Source organism: Rattus norvegicus, chromosome X (genome assembly GCF_036323735.1).
Source record: "Rattus norvegicus strain BN/NHsdMcwi chromosome X, GRCr8, whole genome shotgun sequence".
NCBI lineage: Eukaryota > Metazoa > Chordata > Mammalia > Rodentia > Muridae > Rattus > Rattus norvegicus.
Genome location: NC_086039.1, coordinates 147,605,788 through 147,625,633, shown reverse-complemented (window position 1 = coordinate 147,625,633; position 19,846 = coordinate 147,605,788). Strand labels below are relative to the sequence as shown.

The 19,846-nt window shown below is 36.3% G+C and overlaps 1 long non-coding RNA gene across 1 annotated transcript; it reads left to right on the top strand.

Moving 5' to 3' along the window:
• Nucleotides 1–9,467: 9,467 nt before the first annotated feature.
• On the top strand, nt 9,468–18,856 carry LOC134484007 (uncharacterized). The gene is made up of 2 exons (XR_010061294.1): nt 9,468–13,674; nt 14,930–18,856. It is a non-coding gene; the product is annotated as an uncharacterized LOC134484007 (long non-coding RNA).
• Nucleotides 18,857–19,846: the final 990 nt, after the last annotated feature.

Genomic DNA, 19,846 nt, shown 5'->3' with positions numbered 1-19,846 from the left:
ACCCCACTCTCATCAATGGAAAGATCATGGAACCAGAAATTAAACAGAGACATAGACAGACTAAGAGAAGTCATGAGCCAAATGGACTTAACAGATATTATAGAACATTCTATCCTAAAGCAAAAGGATATACCTTCTCCTGAGCTTCTCATGGTACTTTCTCCGAAATTGAACATATAATTGGTCAAAAAACAGGCCTCAACAGGTACAGAAAGATAGAAATAATCCCATGCGTGCTATCAGACCACCATGGCCTAAAACTGGTCTTCAATAACAATAAGGGAAGGATTCCTTGCCCACATATATGTGGAATTTGAACAATGCTCTACTCAATGATAACCTGGACAAGGAAGAAATAAAGAAATTAAAGACTTTTTAGAATTTAATGAAAATGAAGGTACAACATACCCAAACTTATGGGACACAATGAAAGCTGTGCAAAGAGGAAAACTCATAACGCTGAGTGCCTGCAGAAAGAAACAGGAAAGAGCATATGTTAGCAGCTTGACAGCACACCTAAAAGCTCTAGAACAAAAAGAAGCAAATACACCCAGGAGAAGTAGAAGGCAGGAAATAATCAAACTCAGAGCTGAAATCAACCAAGTAGAAACAAAAAGGACCATAGAAAGAATCAACAGAACCAAAAGTTGGTTCTTTGAGAAAATCAACAAGATAGATAAACGCTTAGCCAGACTAATGAGAGGACACAGAGAGTGTGTCCAAATTAACAAAATCAGAAATGAAAAGGGAGACATAACTACAGATTCAGAGGAAATTCAAAAAATCATCAGATCTCACTATAAAAGCCTATATTCAACAAAACTTGAAAATCTGCAGGAAATGGACAATTTCCTAGACAGATACCAGGTACCGAAGTTAAATCAGGAACAGATAAACCAGTTAAACAACCCCATAACTCCTAAGGAAATAGAAGCAGTCATTAAAGGTCTCCCAACCAAAAAGAGCCCAGGTCCAGACGGGTTTAGTGCAGAATTCTATCAGACCTTCATAGAAGACCTCATACCAATATTATCCAAACTATTCCACAAAATTGAAACAGATGGAGCACTACCGAATTCCTTCTATGAAGCCATAATTACTCTTATACCTAAACCACACAAAAACCCAACAAAGAAAGAGAACATCAGACCAATTTCCCTTATGAATATCGACGCAAAAATACTCAATAAAATTCTGGCAAACTGAATCCAAGAGCACATCAAAACAATCATCCTCCATGATCAAGTAGGTTTCATCCCAGGCATGCAGGGATGGTTTAATATACGGAAAACCATCAACGTGATCCATTATATAAACAAACTGAAAGAACAAAGCCACATGATCATTTCATTAGATGCTGAGAAAGCATTTGACAAAATTCAACACCCCTTTATGATAAAAGTCCTGGAAAGAATAGGAATTCAAGGCCCATACCTAAACATAGTAAAAGTCATATACAGCAAACCAGTTACTAACATTAAACTAAATGGAGAGAAACTTGAAGCAATTCCACTAAAATCAGGGACTAGACAAGGCTGCCTACTCTGTCCCTACTTATTCAATATAGTTCTCGAAGTTCTAGCCAGAGCAATCAGACAACAAAAGGAGGTCAAGTGGAAACAGATCCGAAAAGAAGAAATCAAAATATCACTATTTGCAGATGATATGATAGCATATTTAAGTGATCCCAAAAGTTCCACCAGAGAACTACTAAAGCTGATAAACAACTTCAACAAAGTGGCTGGGTATAAAATTAACTCAAAGAAATCAGTAGCCTTCCTCTACACAAAAGAGAAAGGAGGCGAGAAAGAAATTAGGGAAATGGCACCCTTCATCATAGACCCAAATAATACAAAGTACCTCGGTGTAACTTTAACCAAGCAAGTAAAAGATTTGTACAATAAGAACTTCAAGACTCTGAAGAATGAAATTGAAGAAGACCTCAGAAGATGGAAAGATCTCCCATGCTCATGGATTGGCAGAATTAATATAGTAAAAATGGCCTTTTTATCAAAAGCGATCTACAGATTCAATGCAATCCCCATCAAAATACCAATCCAATTCTTCAAAGAGTTAGACAGAACAATTTGCAAATTCATCTGGAATAACAAAAAACCCAGGATAGCTAAAACTATCCTCAACAATAAAAGGACTTCAGGGGGAATCACTATCCCTGAACTCAAGCAGTATTACAGAGCAATAGTGATAAAAACTGCATGGCATTGGTACAGAGACAGACAGATAGACCAATGGAACAGAATTGAAGACTCAGAAATGAACCCACACACCTATGGGAACTTGATTTCTGACAAAGGAGCCAAAACCATCAAATGGAAACAAGATAGCATTTTCAGCAAATGGTGCTGGTTCAACTGGAGGTCAACATGTAGAAGAATGCAGATTGATCCATGCTTATCACCCTGTAAAACGCTTAAGTCCAAGTGGATCAAGGACCTCCACATCAAACCAGATACATTCAAACTAATAGAAGAAAAATTGGGGAAGAATCTCGAACACATGGGCACTGGAAAAAATTTCCTGAACAAAACACCAATGGCTTATGCTCTAAGATCAAGAATCGACAAATGGGATCTCATAAAACTGCAAAGCTTCTGTAAGGCAAAGGACACTGTGGTTAGGACAAAATGGCAACCAACAGATTGGGAAAAGATCTTTGCCAATCCTATAACAGATAGAGGGCTTATATCCAAAATATACAAAGAACTCAAGAAGTTAGACCGCAGGGAGATAAATAACCATATCAAAATGGGGCCCAGAGCTAAACAAAGAATTCACAGCTGAGGAATGCCGAATGGCTGAGAAACAACTAAAGAAATGTTCAACATCTTTAGTCATAAGGGAAATGCAAATCAAAACAACCCTGAGATTTTACCTCACACCAGTGAGAATGGCTAATATCAAAAACTCAGGTGACAGCAGATGCTGGCAAGGATGTGGAGAAAGAGGAACACTCCTCCATTGTTGGTGGGATTGCAGATTGGTACAACCATTCTGGAAATCAGTCTGGAGGTTCCTCAGAAAATTGGATATTGAACTACCTGAGGACCCAGCTATACCTCTCTTGGGCATATACCCAAAAGATTTCCAAACATATAACAAAAACACTTGCTTCACTATGTTCATAGCAGCCTTATTTATAATAGCCAGAAGCTGGAAAGAACCCAGATGCTCTTCAACAGAGGAATGGATACAGAAAAATGTGGTACATCTACACAATGGAATATTACTCAGCTATCAAAAACAATGACTTTATGAAATTCATAGGCAAATGGTTGGAACTGGAAAATATCACCCTCAGTGAGGTAACCCAATCACAGAAAAACACACATGGTATGCACTCATTGATAAGTGGCTATTAGCCCAAATGCTCAAATTAACCCTAGATGCACGGAACACGTGAAAATCAAGAAGGATGACCAAAATGCGAATGCTTCACTCCTTTAAAAGGGGAAGAAGAATATACTTTAGACGGAATAGGGAGGCAAAGTTTAGAACTGAGGCAGAAGGAACGCCCATTCAGAGCCGGCCCACATGTGGCCCATACATATACAGCCACCAGAATAGATTAGATTGATAAGCAAAGAAGTGCAGGCCTACAGGAACCGGTTGTAGATCTCTCCTGAGAGACACAGCCAGAATACAGCAAATATATAGGCGAATGCCATCATTAAACCACTGAACTGAGAACGGGACCCCCGTTGCAGTAATCTTAGAAAGGACTTAAAGAGCTTCAAGGGGCTTAAGACCCCATATGAACAACAATGCCAACCAACCAGAGCGTCCAGGGAATAAGCCACTACCCAAATATTATACATGGACTTCCCCAGCGGTCCAACCTCATAGGTAGCTATGAATAGCCTAGTAAGAGCACCAGTGGAAGTGGAAGCCCTTAATCCAGGCAAGACTGAACCCCCAGTGAACGTGATTGTTCGGGGGAGGGCGGTAGTGGGGGAAGGATGGGGAGGGGAACACCCATGTAGAAGGGGAGGGGGAGGGACTAGGGGGTTGTTGACCCAGAATCCGGGAAAGGGAATAACAATCGAAATGTAAATAAGAAACACCCAATTTAACAATGATTAAAAAATGGCATTTCAAAAATTTTAAAAAAGTATGTATATTAAAAAATAAAATAGATTAAGACATATTAGATGACATTTAAGTATAGTGCACTAGGATAAATGTTGTCAATATATATATCAAAAACAGCGTGAAAAAAAAAAAGAAAACATGGACCTAATGGCTCTCAGTTGGAATTAAGAACAGCTCAGATGAAACATAGTAAGTAATACCTTGGTGTTATATGTATGTAAGTACGGTATAATAGCATAGAATGTATATCTCTGCCCCATTTTTCTCCTGTTCAAGACTTATTGTAAACATAAATGCTATGTGTTTCTTTTATCTGGGAACTAAATGATCAAAGGTAGGATATCAACCTCAGGTCAGGATTAAACAATTTCTTCAACAGAGAGTTACTTTTCTTTATAAGTATGGCCAGCGTTATCTATACTCCAGTAGATGACCTCATAAACATTTGCTTATAAGCAACACTATTTAAATCCATTTGGATTTAAAAAAAGTAAGTAAATATGAGAAAATGCTATGAAGTTCAGCAATTGTGATAGGGCTACTGTGGTAAATTGAATGGGTGGATTAGGGGCGAATATTATCATTAAACATTGTGTGCATGCATGAAATTTTTAATAAAAAATTTAAATCAAGACTAAAAAAATTAAAAAGCCAGGCATGGAGGAATATGCCTTTTTCCCCTCAAAACACTTGGGAGAGAGAGTGCACAGATCCCTGTGAGTTTGAAACTAGAGTAGTCTGCATAGTGGGTTACAGGCCAGGCAGGACTACACAATAAGAACCTGAATTCACAAAGCTAAAATTAGATCAAATATGTGCTACAGATATACCACTGTATTGGTCACTGTTCTTTATAGGAATGGAATTAATAGAAGGAATACAATGTGCGCGCGCGCGCACACACACACACACACACACACACACACACACAGACACACACAACACACACACACAAACTTGCATGCATTTTCCTATCTGAGAAGCCAATAATCTGGTACTGGTTCAGTCATGAGACCAGATGCCCTACCTTTTCTTCAGTTAGTGTTGGATTCCTTACAAAGTATATTCTAATACCAGTTAATGTACATCAGCAGCAGGATTGCTGAACTTACCAGCTAGAGTAAGGGAAAACAAGCAAAAGTGAAAAATTCTTTTTTTGTGTGTTTCTTTGTGTAAGCTGCTATCAGAAAGTCTGGCCCAGAGATGGGTTCTTATGACCCCAAATTGTTCAGATTTGGAATGGTCTTCTTAACTCTAATGACCCAATCAAGAAGAGTCCTTCACAGTTATGCCCAGATACTTGGGTTGACCAGCTCAGTCAGCCAAATGGGTCTCAAGGGAGGAGGTGAGGATTAAAGAAAGAAAAAAAATTAGACAACACTATAACATGACTCTAGCAAGTGCTGAAGCAGCTTTAATTTTTCCCAGTCAGCTTTTTTTTAATCATTCTTTTTTTTTTTTTTTTGGTTCTTTTTTTCAGAGCTTGGACCGAACCCAGGGCCTTGTGCTTCCTAGGTAAGTGCTCTACCACTGAGCTAAATCCCCAGCCCCTATTTTATCATTCTTTGTACATGCAAAAATTATGATCAGTGTCAGGTCAAGGATTAAGTAGTCAAGGAACAAACGAGGTGTAAACAACAGTCCTAGCAGATCCCGGCCCGCAGCAGCTCTCTGCCCCAGACCCTGTGAGAGAGAGACCCAACCGCCTGGTCAGGTGGGCACTCCTGAGGCTGCAGAGCGGAAGAGACCACCAACACTGCCCACCCCTACCCACATCCCTGGCCCAAGAGGAAACTGTATAAGGCCTCTGGGCTCCCGTGGGGGAGGGCCCAGGAGCGGCAGGACCCCTGTGCCTGAGACACCACCAGAACCAAAAGGAAACAGACCTGATAAACAGTTCTCTGCACCCAAATCCCGTGGGAGGGAGAGCTGAACCTTCAGAGAGGCAGACAAGCCTGGGAAACCAGAAGAGACTGCTCTCTGCACACACATCTCGGATGCCAGAGGAAAAAGCCAAAGACCATCTGGAACCCTGGTGCACTGAAGCTCCCGGAAACGGCGGCACAGGTCTTCCTGGTTGCTGCCGCTGCAGAGAGCCTGTGGGTAGCACCCCACGAGCGAACTTGAGCCTTGGGACCACAGGTAAGACCAACTTTTCTGCTGCAAGAAAGCTGCCTAGTGAACTCAAGACACAGGCCCACAGGAACAGCTGAAGACCTGTAGAGAGGAAAAACCACACGCTGGAAAGCAGAACACTCTGTCCCCATAACTGACTGAAAGAGAGGAAAACAGGTCTACAGCACTCCTGACACACAGGCTTATAGGACAGTCTAGCCACTGTCAGAAATAGCAGAACAAAGTAACACTAGAGATAATCTGATGGCGAGAGGCAAGCGCAGGAACCCAAGCAACAGAAACCAAGACTACATGGCACCATCGGAGCCCAATTCTCCCATCAAAACAAACATGGAATATCCAAACACACCAGAAAAGCAAGATCTAGTTCCAAAATCATTTTTGATCATGATGCTGGAGGACTTCAAGAAAGACATGAAGAACTCCCTTAGAGAACAAGTAGAAGCCTACAGAGAGGAATCGCAAAAATGCCTGAAAGAATCACAAAAATCCCTGAAAGAATTCCAGGAAAACATAAATAAACAAGTAGAAGCCCATAGAGAGGAGACACAAAAATCCCTGAAAGAATTCCAGGAAAACATAAATAAACAAGTAGAAGCCCATAGAGAGGAGACACAAAAATCCCTGAAAGAATTCCAGGAAAACACAATCAAACAGTTGAAGGAATTAAAAATGGAAATAGAAGCAATCAAGAAAGAACACATGGAGACAACCCTGGATATAGAAAACCAAAAGAAGAGACAAGGAGCTGTAGATACAAGCTTCACCAACAGAATACAAGAGATGGAAGAGAGAATCTCAGGAGCAGAAGATTCCATAGAAATCATTGACTCAACTGTCAAAGATAATGTAAAGCAGAAAAAGCTACTGGTCCAAAACATACAGGAAATCCAGGACTCAATGAGAAGATCAAACCTAAGGATAATAGGTATAGAAGAGAGTGAAGACTCTCAGCTCAAAGGACCAGTAAATATCTTCAACAAAATCATAGAAGAAAACTTCCCTAACCTAAAAAAAGTGATACCCATAGACATACAAGAAGCCTACAGAACTCCAAATAGATTGGACCAGAAAAGAAACACCTCCCGTCACATAATTGTCAAAACACCAAACGCACAAAATAAAGAAAGAATATTAAAAGCAGTAAGGGAAAAAGGTCAAGTAACATATAAAGGGAGACCTATCAGAATCACACCAGACTTCTCGCCAGAAACTATGAAGGCCAGAAGATCCTGGACTGATGTTATACAGACCCTAAGAGAACACAAATGCCAGCCCAGGTTACTGTATCCAGCAAAACTCTCAATTAACATTGATGGAGAAACCAAGATATTCCATGACAAAACCAAATTTACACAATATCTTTCCACAAATCCAGCACTACAAAGGATAATAAACATAAGGAGGCAAGCTATACCCTAGAAGAAGCAAGAAACTAATCGTCTTGGCAACAAAACAAAGAGAATGAAAGCACACAAACATAACCTCACATCCAAATATGAATATAACGGGAAGCAATAATCACTATTCCTTAATGTCTCTCAATATCAATGGCCTCAACTCCCCAATAAAAAGACATAGATTAACAAACTGGATACACAACGAGGACCCTGCATTCTGCTGCCTACAGGAAACACACCTCAGAGACAAGGACAGACACTACCTCAGAGTGAAAGGCTGGAAAACAACTTTCCAAGCAAATGGTCAGAAGAAGCAAACTGGAGTAGCCATTCTAATATCAAATAAAATCAATTTCCAACTAAAAGTCATCAAAAAAGATAAGGAAGGACACTTCATATTCATCAAAGGAAAAATCCACCAAGATGAACTCTCAATCCTAAATATCTATGCCCCAAATACAAGGGCACCTACATACGTAAAAGAAACCTTACTAAAGCTCAAAGCACACATTGCACCTCACACAATAATAGTGGGAGATTTCAACACACCACTCTCATCAATGGACAGATCATGGAAACAGAAAGTAAACAGTGATGTCGACAGACTAAGAGAAGTCATGAGCCAAATGGACTTAACAGATATTTATAGAACATTCTATCCTAAAGCAAAAGGATATACCTACTTCTCAGCTCCTCATGGTTCTTTCTCCAAAATTGACCATATAATTGGTCAAAAAACAGGCCTCAACAGGTACAGAAAGATAGAAATAATCCCATGCGTGCTATCAGACCACCACGGCCTAAAACTGGTCTTCAATAACAATAAGGGAAGAATGCCCACAAATACGTGGAAATTGAACAATGCTCTACTCAATGATAACCTGGTCAAGGAAGAAATAAACATCTACACAATGGAATATTACTCAGCTATCAAAAACAACGAGTTTATGAAATTCGTAGGCAAATGTTTGGAACTGGAAAATATCATCCTGAGTGAGCTAACCCAATCACAGAAAGACATACATGGTATGCACTCATTGATAAGTGGCTATTAGCCCAAATGCTTGAATTACCCTAGATCCCTAGAACAAACGAAACTCAAGACGGATGATCAAAATGTGAATGCTTCACTCCTTCTTTAAATGAGGAAAAAGAATACCCTTGGCTGGGAAGGGAGAGGCAAAGATTAAAACAGAGACTGAAGGAACACCCATTCAGAGCCTGCCCCACAGGTGGCCCATACATATACAGCCACCCAATTAGACAAGATGGATGAAGCAAAGAAGTGCAGACCGACAGGAGCCGGATGTAGGTTGCTCCTGAGAGACACAGCCAGAGTACAGCAAATACAAAGGCGAATGCCAGCAGCAAACCACTGAACTGAGAATAGGTCCCCCATTGAAGGAATCAGAGAAAGAACTGGAAGAGCTTGAAGGGGCTCGAGACCCCAAAAGTACAACAATGTCAAGCAACCAGAGCTTCCAGGGACTAAGCCACTACCTAAATACTATACATGGACTGACCCTGGACTCTGACCCCATAGGTAGCAATGAATATCCTAGTAAGAGCACTAGTGCAAGGGGCAGCCCTGGGTCCTCTAAGACTGAACCCCCAGTGAACTAGACTATGGGGGGAGGGCGGCAATGGGGGGAGGGTTGGGAGGGGGACACCCATAAGGGAGGGGAGGGGGGAGGGGGATGTTTGCCCGGAAACCGGGAAAGGGAATAACACTTGAAATGTATATAAGAAATACTCAAGTTAATAAAATAATAATAATAATAAAAAAAACTGTCCTATGGTATCCAGGACTTATCAAGATGATCAAGACTTTAAGTTTACTTTCTTGTCCAAGCCCAATGTCAAATTCTTGTTAATATCCTTGGAGTAGCAACAAGAGCTTTCCACATTGGGGTTTAGTTGATTTCAGAAAATGAAGTTGGCAATTTGGAGTGAGTATCACAAGTACTTTTAGGTATCCAAAAGACTATCTATGTTCTACACTAGAGAAACCTGTTTGTCTGTATTCAACAGTAGTCTATTCTTCATAGCATCTCAGGTAGTACAGTGGAAGGGGGTATAGAAAGAGGCTGGTAAACCTGTATATTCTTACAAATCACAAGAATATTTTAGGATTACATTCTGGTGTTCTGAGTATATTGAATTGACTGCCACAAGAATATAAATGGTTGAAACATTACACTGCATTCCCTTAAGTTGTACAACTATTATCTGTTGATTAAAACATGAGATTAAGAAAAATGATTTTAAGAGAAAACTATACATAATATGGTAGATGTTCATTCAATAGCACAAACAATCACTTTGAGTTCAAATTATATATATATTTATTTAAATATATATTTATATGTAAATTTAGTGTGACAGATATAGCATGATTGTAATAAAAAGCCCAATGAAATTATCTATTTTCTGTCAGAAAACTGTGTTAGTATAAAACATGATCAGATTAAAAAGAAACATCTAGAGATAGATATGGCATGGTAATACTAATCAAAGCAGATCTAGAAAAGTTGTATTAATTTCAGGTGCAAGGGTCATTCAAGTAAGATAAACTCATACATAAAAGAGGTTATTCATAATGATTGTGGGGTTAATTCTAAGAGTATATGCAATCTAAGACACAAATCCACAGAAAATAAAAGCAGAAAAATGGTTGCCAGAAACTTGCAGAAATGGAAAGGGTAGTGACTGCTTAATGGCTTCAGGGTTTATTTTGGGCTGATGAAATGTCATGGCACTAAATACAACTAAGAGATGAATTTGAAAAATGCATTTAATTCTAGTGAACATTCGCTTTCAAAAGGTTAGTAGTTCATTTTATGTTATGTGCATTTTCTTCAACACAAAAATATGTGAAGAGACAACAAAATTATGCATCTTCAAAATATTATGTAATAAATAATTATTGCTGAACTAGTATCTGATGTGTGCTGTTTCACCCAATCTCATATCCAAGGCAGGCATTACTTGGTATATTGTAATTTTTTTCTCATCCGAATTCTGTTTAGTCATATATTCTCAATACAGTACTCTATTTAATCTCTTACAACTAAGAAAACATCTGTTCTAGTGTGGCATTTCAAAACTGTCACCTTACAACATACACAAACTAACTTCATCTGTTTGATACCTTATTATGATACTTAAAATTCCACCATCAAAATTTCATTCATTTTGAACTTTTCTAGCTATTCTACTAAGACAAAGATTTATGTGATGAGTATCTATTTAGTTTTAACATTTATGTGGCTTGTAGAGAAAGAGGATAAGTAGAGAGAGAAACTTCACTTTAAGAGAGTTCCAATGTAAACTTTAGTCCAGTCTATGAGGTGCTATTAAGCTACAATAATGCTTCAGAGGTATCCTTGAAGAATATGGTGATATTGTATTCCAATGTGAGTCAGTCAGTTTATTTGTGATTTCCTATGGAAAGAGTTATGATTTTGGACATAGAAGGGTAAATTACATGTAGTGCTCAGTTCTGAGTTATCATCAGCTACTACAATAGTTGAATAAATAATCCATTCTGAAGAGAAAATCCAAGTGGCATCTCATAGCCCAGATGCACCAATTTTAATTAGCAGTTAAATGTATACATCTCAGTAATTCTACTTAAACTCACTGTAGAGGCAAGAGAAAAAAATAAGCATACCAGATACCCAAGAATTGAAAAAGATTCTTCAAAGAGAAGCTAAGTATCATAAAATTATAATGAGGTGTCATGAAGCACAACATTTGCCAAATGTTTTGAACTTTCTCCCTCCATAATTTAAAATTCAGTAGCATGGCATTGGAAAGCATTGTGACAGTAGACTTAATGAATGATCAATGTCTGGAGATGAAGGTGAACCTAGTTTTATATTTATCACTCACTCCACTAGTGTCATAGATTTGTACCATTGAAAATCTGTTTTTCAAAGGACCACAAAGACCATTTGTCTGTTTCTCAGTAAATCTTCACCAAGCTTGTGTGCTCTTTGTTGAAAAGAACATTTTGCAAGAAGCAGTATTTCCTTTAGAGTGGACAGTCAAGAATTTGGAATGTTTACTACTGTCACCTACTTCACATTCTTTAGTTAGTTTGTTTGTATAACTATTTATATAAAAACAGAGTACTAAAAAGTAACCATTATGTGAACTGTAGGTGTTCATATAAGGCACAGTGAGTTCATCATATCTCTACTATAAGATGTCTCTTCAACAAGACCAAATTGCCCAAGAAAGGGATGATCTCAGAACTGGCTCCGTCTTATGCCTTGAAACTCACTCTTTATATAATCTTTTATTTTTGTATGAATTATGCCATAAAACACATATTGCTTGGAGTAGTCCTCAGTAGCCACTTGAATACGAGACAAAAGGTTCTTATTCACATTTTGAGCATTGTTTATAGAAGAAAAATAAATTTGTGTGATAATCTCCAGATAATTCCATTTACTGCTTCCATTTCTCTATAGATTTGTATTGTCAATGTACAAATTAACTGAATAAAAGGCAAAGATATTTGATTACACATTCACTTCTACATAAAAGTAATTATAGATCAGAACTAAGAGCATGATTAGGAGACCTTACACTTCTTGAATAATCCTTCAGTGAATGTTTAATACTAAATTCTTCACCTCTATTTTCAAATGATCTAGAGTGACCATTCTATTTTCTGCTAAGAAGTAAATAAGATTTATGACTTTGAAAATAAATAGCCTTGAATGTGACCATCCAGAAGGTTAAGATATCCCTGTTAATGATTTTTAAATATTTAGGAGATTAATCACTAGGAATATTTGCACATATAATGTCTCTGTGAATTATAGTTTATAAACTTCAGGTATAATGGGGAAAGCTACCCAATTTGGATATGACACATTTTTTACAAATGACATATTGAAGGCACTAATCAAGTATTATATGCATTCATATACTTTTTATATAAGTAATACATTTTTATGTAGCAACTGAAGACAGCAATTTTTAATCATACCTTTACAACGTGGAAACCACCATGTTAATTTATATACCTTTTATTACTGGTAATACTAACACTGATATCAGTATTTACTTGTAGCTATCTTATTTCAGATATCCAGTTTAAATGAATATTTTATAGGATTAACTATTTGCCATTTTCCACATTTAATATTTAATTTTCCAATTTTGCCTGTTAGATTTTGATTCAAACCATTTAAGATGATGTAATAATAAATTGATATTGATGACTGCAAAATTTCCCTGATGTGTTTCATCACAGGTATAGGTAATAATGTTAATAATGCTATTATTTGTTAGACATCTGCCTTAGAATAGAGTAATGTGTTATAATAAACATCTCTCATTACACCTTACTTAACCTTTACAAACCCCTTAAGTTGTTGTTCTTTTTTGTTCTACAGATAGGAAAGGTGAAGTTGAGAAAAAAGAATGTAATCAACTTCCCTGGTGAATCCTTTTCAATGTTAATATATTTGAGCAACATACTATGTACAACATACTCCTTTTTGGTATGTGGTGAGCTTTTGTGCAGGAAAATGGCAATGCATTGTCATCTTGGTATATTCTTTAGTTATATGAATCATGCTCAAAGCAGTCTATTGTATGGACACGTTTTTTCTCTTCTGATGTAGTTAAAGAAAATGGGGTGAATTATAAACCTAGATGGTAGTTTTTATATAAAGTTTATTCTCTGTCAGTAACAAAGCAAATATAATATATATAATATTGACTTTCTCAAAATAATTATGAATGAGTATTGGTGACTGTGCATCTCATCAGATTTCCAGGGAAGCTGACATGAGTGCTGATGATATGCCAAATTTTTCAGCACAAGCAAGGCACATGAGACCTGATTGATACTGCTGGAGTGATGGGTTCATTATGCAAATTGCATGACATCACTGTGGGATGATTTTCTTATAATTCCTTCCATAGATACAGAAGCGTGCAAAGAGGTCTAGAGGAACTTAAGGCAAAGAGATCTTTGAACCTGAAAGGACAGAGGCAATGTGAATTGGTAGGTGAGCAGAGACTGGAATTTCTTATGTACCTTAAAAGGAAAGAAAATAACTGTATGGAAGTAATTGCAGAAACTAATTTTCATTTGTCAAGGGATGAAAATATTACTGAGATAAGTGTAAACAGAATCAAAGGCTAGGAAATAGAATTATCTTATGCTTTGATATTCCCTGGTATACCCAAAATATTCCTATGTGAGTCAGGAAAGTTACACAGCCATAGCTTAATAGTGTGGGGAAGGAAACTGATTATAAACCAGTATATAGCTTCCATGTATAGAAGCCTCTAATAAGATAGTAGAGAGACAAATAAGCCATATATTTTCCAGGTCACACTCAGCACCTCTAAGTTCTACTAGCCATGCTATAACCATGAGACCCAAGACTGAACTGTGGTTAGAAGAAAAAGCTGATACGTAGAAATATTTTATTAGGATTCGGGTTTACTTCCATGTCAAGACAACTGGTAACATAATTTAATGGGAAAAATGTATTATTTTTTATTCTGGGTCATCTAGATCTGTTATTTCCATTTTTCTTTTGTGTATCCATCCTTAAATGCTGACAGTGCCTATGCATAGTTTACTTAGTTAAAACACCAAGTACATGATTATATATCTTATTGCCAGTTAAAAGTTTTCAATTATGCTAAAATCTCTAGAGATATATTAGTCATTATTTCAAATATTCCCTTAAATATAGTTCATTTTTCTCTTGATAAAGATGTTTATATTTTACAAATAAGAAAATTATAATTTAGTTTGTTTTCTGAAAATTGCTAAGTCCATTGTAGTATAAAGAAATGGAATATGGTCAGTGAAGTTTCAATTAATAAGGTAAAATTTCATATAAGTAATTGGAAAGATTATTCATTGGTTAATGGTACTTGATGGTCTACTTGAGTACCTAGATTCAGTTCTAAACATCTACATGGTGTCTCATAGCTGTCTATAACCCCAGCTCTGGGTGATCCATAGTCCTCTTTTAGCCACTAGTCATGTGGTATGCAGACACAAATGTATACAAAACATTCATACACAAAATAAATGAAAAGTCAATTTAATAAATACTTTCTCAAAATACATTTCTTAAAATGAATCTAATAAAGACATCTATAGTCTTAGCAAATCTTATGCTTGTTTTCTTAAGAACTAACTTACCATGACTTGTTACTTGTAAGTGGTCTTATATTCTTCTTCATTCTTTCTTTTGTTATTTATTTTTCTGCCCACACATGTTATTGTGCATGTGCAGAAGTCAGAGGTCAACGTTCGGGAGTTGTTTTTTTCCTGTCCTGTGGCACTCTAACATTGAACTCAGGTTTTTGGCCTTTATAAGCTGAGACACATTTCTGGTATGTACATTTCTTTTTAAAACATATTTACATTATATGTGTAAGTGTTTACCTGCAGGTATCTAGTGTAACATGAATATGCATGGTGACCTAGGAGACCAGACAAGATGTCATATTCCTATTTCCTGGAACTGGAGTTATAATTGGTATGAATGGTTATCATGTGAGTGCTGGGAGCCCTATGAAAGTGGTAAGTCCTCTTAATATTGAGCCATATCCTAAGCTCATGACATTGCTTTCCTAAGGAGACATTCCCAGCAGTAAATTTTGAGACTTTAATTTAGATTTTCAGACTGTGATTTTACAATGCTTTTGTTGATCTAGATGGAAAAGTTCCATCTTCTGCAATCAACAAGTTTGAAATTGGTGGGGAAAGCTTTTGGCTGAGGTTCTGAACTTTGTAAAACTTGAGAGATTCAAATCATATCCTCCAATTTTTTGGTATCTAAAGTTTGTGATGTTTTGTAGTAAAAGCAGGCCTGATGATGAAAGTGCTCTCCATCTAAAGCAGCTGTCTTGTATTCACTGGAGTAATTTAAATCATTTAAAGTATTTACATAGCTGACAAAGTGAGAGCATAAGTGGCTGATGTGAGAACATCAAGACAGCTCCCAAAGAAATCATGTTCCTTTCAATATTGACTTCCCTAACTTGATTTTCCATATCAGGTGGTCAGAAATTCCAAATTATTTTTAGATGTAAACAATAATTTTGAAAAGTCTGTTGACTGTGGCTTTAATGTGAAGCACGAGTGTTAGTACTTTGCAATTGTTTACTTCATTTTAGATTTACAATAGCTTTCAGAGCTAAGTGTAATAATCTTCTCTTTGCAATTTAAGAAACTGAGGCATAGAGTCATTCAGTAATCTGCTTAAGGACAAAAACAAATTCAGATAACAGAAATCAAGAATCTTGATTCTGACTATTCTTTTTTGTATAAAAACTCTAGTGGTGTTGATTATATGAATTTTTATAGAAAAAAGCTTATTGTTAGATGCTATTGTTGAATGTTTGTCTTTTATGGACCTGTTACTTAGTGCATTGCTAAAATTTACTTGTGGAATATTCATATCAACATTCTGAGAAGGATGAATAGTCTCATTTCAGAGATGAAAGATCTGAAGTCACATTACATCCATATTTCACAATTTTAAGAACTGAGAAAGTTGGGATTTTCTTTCATTTGGATAGATTGAAACTTTAACAATTGTGCTGATAGTCCTGTTATCCAACTACAAGCATTATAATTTGACTGAAGCTAGATTTGCCTGTAGAAAAAAAGCTTATGTTTATGTATGCTAAACGTGTTGTCTGTGCAGTAGAAAAATCTTAGCTACTGATACACAAGGTCAAGTCATGTCTTTGGAGATTTAATGCAATGATGTGAATACTGAAAGTATATACTAAGTGCCTTGGAACCATCTCTTATTCTATCTAGAATGCACTTAGAATCCTAGACTGCCAAGCCTAGATTAGAAAGATATTAGGGGTCATCCAGTTCAGTATTCTTCTTTTACAAATTAAAATTCAAACAAGCACAGATAATATGGATTTATATTGTGTTTTAATAGCCTTCTAAATTTCTTCTAAAATATTTTCTATTTATTTTTTAGAAAATTAAACTTCTTTTTCTACAGTCTGTATTTATATCAAGAAATTGCATATTAAGTGACTACTTCCAGCTGCATCAAAATATAATGTCCCTATTCATCCTAATCTTCTCTCTTATAACAGAACAAATAAACACAGATGGCTTCAGAAAGATGACTACAACATGGCAGGCTATGTAGGAATCATGGTACCTGGGAAGCATATTACTGTACAGTTCCTAGAGCTTTCAATTTATGTTCCATATATCTTTAAAGGGCTCTAGCAAAGACACAGGACTTAAAAGAACTGTGGTCAAAAAATCCATACAATGTTAAATATTGTTTACTGTAACTGAAAGATTTGAAAAACGGGAAATACAGAAAATAGAAACTTTGTTAAATTTTATTTGTTTTAATTTTTCATAAAACATAATCTGATCATGTTCTTTTAGGAAAATATATCCATTTCAGGCAAACACCAATGAAAAAAGTGCCCCATCAGCATAGTTCTAGTTGAACGTATTGTGGAGCTGGTATTGTTTGCTTCCAATGCTACTGAAGCTTTCTAATGCAATCCCATTCATTTGTAGTCTAGTTTTCATGGAAACAATCATGAAGTTGCTCTTCCATGCCCTATGTACATATGTTTCTCTAATTCCTTCACAGAAAGTGGCAATCACATATCTCTCATTCAGTGCAAACAATCTGGTTTATGTACCTCCAGGATAGCATTTGTAGTCACTGCTCTTAGGGGAGCACAGTAGAAAGTAGCCAAACTTTGGCAAGACTGAACAGTATGATGTAAGTCAGACCTAGTTAGCATGCTACCTTTAATGTCATTTGGACATAAAGGGAAAAATAAATGTCTACATACAATTCTCCATCATAAGAACATCAACCGTTAAATTATAACCTTTGCCCATTACAGAAAATGAATTCTTGATGACCTTTTGTTTTCAGCACCCACATAATGGCTGACCAACATCTGTAACTTAATTTCTATGAAATCTGGCACCTAGCTGTGGCCTATGACGACATCACGTACATACATGGTATAGATCCATGCACTCCAATAGGCACAAAAGCATGCACATAAAATAGGCAAGTCCTTTTTTTTTTTTAAAAGACCACTTGTAAGATTATGGAAGGACAAGTTAAATGATTGGAAATTATATTTACAAATACTACAACAGAACTATTATTTAGCATTAGCAATATGCGTTGAAAACTGAATATTTAAAACTAAAGGACTTCTGGTGTTGTAAATAAATATATTGGAATGATTTGGCCTGTTGTGGTGACACCAAAATTTGAACTGAAACTGACAAGCTGCTAGATGTGTATGAGAGTAAATTAAAAAAAAAAAAAGTTGAGTTACCCAGTTAAAAGTAGAGTCCTGTGCACTGATGACATCTACCTCCAGGAGTTGTCCAAGTTCATCAGAATAGGTGCTAGGAAATTCCTTCTGGCCACCAGAACATGAGTCAGTTTGAAATATAATATTACACATACTCTTCTTATCCATGCCTCTTCTCAGGAGAATCTAATTGACCACTGTCATATTTGTAAGAATTTTTTTTTGCCAGAGTTCAATTTACCTAAGAGGAGAATACCAGCCAGTACCTCAGTGTAAGAAATATCAAGAAGTACTTGCAAAGATCAAAGGACATAGGCCCATGCTCGGATAAACCAGTTACCTATATAAAACCACGGGGTGCTATATACCCCCTCTAAGGTTTACAACTATATTACAAAAGGACTATTTGGTTTTACTTTTTATCTAAAATTTCATGTCCTCATTCAACAAAAAATTATGAGACATGCGATTAGAAAAACCGTTTTTGAAGAAATCGAACAGATACCAAAATCTGATGCAGATATATCAGATAAATCGGGACTTCCAGAAAGGTAATTTTAAATATGGAAAAAATCACTATTGGAGAAATGTACTGAAAAAAAAAACAAGAATAGAAGAGTGATGTTGTCTGCATAATGTGATTCTCGAAAGTAAAGAGAGAAGGCGAAAAGAAAAAAAATATTTGAAGGAATAATGGTTGAAATTTTCACTTAAGCTACATAACCATAGATTAAAAAACTCCGAAAAACATCCTGCAAGATAAATATCTCCTCTTCCCCTCAAAAATGCATGTAATCATCTCCTATTCTACATTCAATATATCAAACAAAAAGAAATCTTGAAACAAGACAGAAAAGTAAAGAAGGTTTAAAATAAAATAAGAAAGTTTTAAAAAGCATTAAAAAAGAACCATACCTTTCTTTTCTTAGAAAGGAGCAAAGGTGCAAATTATATCTAACTTCTGCTTAGAAATAGAATAGCAAGGAACATGCATAAACATATTAAATGTTTACAGAAAAATGGCACCTACCCAGGAAGTCTACATCCAGTGGATTTACCATCCACATTGGATGAAAAATTGAATTTCTCTGATGTTTCTATTATATTCCTTGAGAAAAATGTACAAAAAGACTTCATTAAAAAACTCAAATCTACACAAAGATAGAAATATTGTTAGAAAACAGATTAATCAACACACTTTTCTATTGTTTTTGACTAAAATCAACTTATTACATTATATAAAATATTAGTGACAGTTTATATCTAGAAGATAAAGGATGATATAAACGATGATGAGTACAAAGGGAGAATTGGAAATATTTTTTACAAAATACCCAACCAATTAAGGACACAATATTAAGTATTAAAAGGTATATATGACTGTGCTGTTTAGCTATTTGTCAACTTGACCCAAGCTAGAGTTATCTTGGCAGAGGGAATCTCAATTAAGAAAATGCCTCTATCAGATGGCCTATGTATATGTCTTTGGGATATTTTCTTGATTGACAATTGATATAGGAGTGTCTAGCCAACTGTAGGCAGTACTACCCTTAGATGAGTGGACCTGGGTGTATAAGAAAGAAAGCTGAACAAGCCCTGGATAGCAAGCCAGTAAGCAATGTTTCTCCATGATCTTTCCTTCAGTTCCTGCCTCCAGGTTGCTGCCTTTAGTTCCTGCTCTGAATTTTCTCAGTAACAAAATGTGACCTGAAAACTGTAAGCTGAGATAGACATTTTATCTACTCTCTTTCCCAAGCTCCTCTTTGTCATGCTGCGATAGCATGTTGTCACAGAAACAGAAGACAAACTAGCACAATGTGTCAATTAAAAATGGATATTGTAAATATTAGTGGAACAATTATTTTTAAGGT